The sequence below is a fragment of the Crocuta crocuta genome, unplaced genomic scaffold (genome assembly GCF_008692635.1).
Source record: "Crocuta crocuta isolate KB4526 unplaced genomic scaffold, BGI_CrCroc_1.0 scaffold653, whole genome shotgun sequence".
NCBI classification, from domain to species: Eukaryota; Metazoa; Chordata; class Mammalia; order Carnivora; family Hyaenidae; genus Crocuta; species Crocuta crocuta.
The window spans coordinates 433,785-434,935 of NW_027527134.1; positions in this window are offsets into that span (position 1 = coordinate 433,785).

Below are 1,151 nucleotides of genomic sequence, written 5' to 3' on the forward strand. Positions count from 1 at the left end.
GTCCCCTGTCCCTGGGGACCCCCATCCGCCCCCACCTGCTCTTGGGCCGGCCATCTGCCTGAAGGTTCTCCATGCTGCAGGGCTCCCAGTCCCCGCCTCCAGGAAGCCCTCCCTGCCCACCCAGCCCACCCAGCCCCCAGGCTCTGGGCTGCCCCCTGGCTGAACTTTGACCCCCGCGTCAGTTCCCAGCGCCCACCAGGGCTCCGAAGAGGCTGGGCATCCAAGTATCTGAGAGAAGAGGGGTCTGTGAGACCCTCATTTCCCACCTCCCCCCAAAGTCCCCACAGCCAGGGACCGAGGACCAACCAGTGGGTGGGCCCGACGGAAGAGGGAGGGTCCTCAGCTCCCCTGGGCCCAGCGCCAGCAGGGGCATCAGCCTGACCCGCGGGACCCTCTTAGCTCCACCTCGTAGCTGTCTGACGTCAGGCGAAAGCTTCGGTTTCTTTTTCTTTCTTGTTTGAAATTGGCGCATCTATTAATTGTAACGACATTCTGCCTCATCCCAAAAGGAGTGTGGGGCACACGGGCAGAGACGGGAGCCCCCTGGACAGGAGGCCGGCCCACACCCAGTGCCCGAGGGCGCACAGCGACCCCCAGCTCACACAGCGCTGCCCCCGGCCCCCCATCAGCGGCCACGCCGCATGCAGACGCGGGGTCAGGCCCGGCCACCCCCGGCCCCCTCCCCAGGGCACACTGAGTGGAAAGGAAAAGGATGCAGCTAGACACGCAGAGTCCATGCTGTGTGGCTGGGCCGATGTGCCATTCAAGAACAAGCCTGATGTCCAGTGACGGGGTCAGGACAGGGGGGAGGGGGAAGGCTCACCCCTTAGGGGGGGCTGGGTGAGGTCAGACGAGTGTGCACACGTGGAAAACTCCTGGACGCACGCTCCAGGCTTATGCGTTTGGGGTGAATCATACCCAACTAGATGGCACTGCCGCCCACACGGTGACCCCAGACCTGCCGCCCGGCCACCAGGCAGCCCCTCGATGGCCAGCGGGGGAGCCGGCGGGGGCAGGGCGTCCCCGTCCACACTTCCAGCCCAGGGCCCGCCTCCAGGCTCCACACCCCGCCTTCTGGTCACAGGGCCACCAGGAGACGCGGCAGCACCTCGGGGAGGCGGGCGGGGCTCAGTCAGGCGGACGGGAGAAGC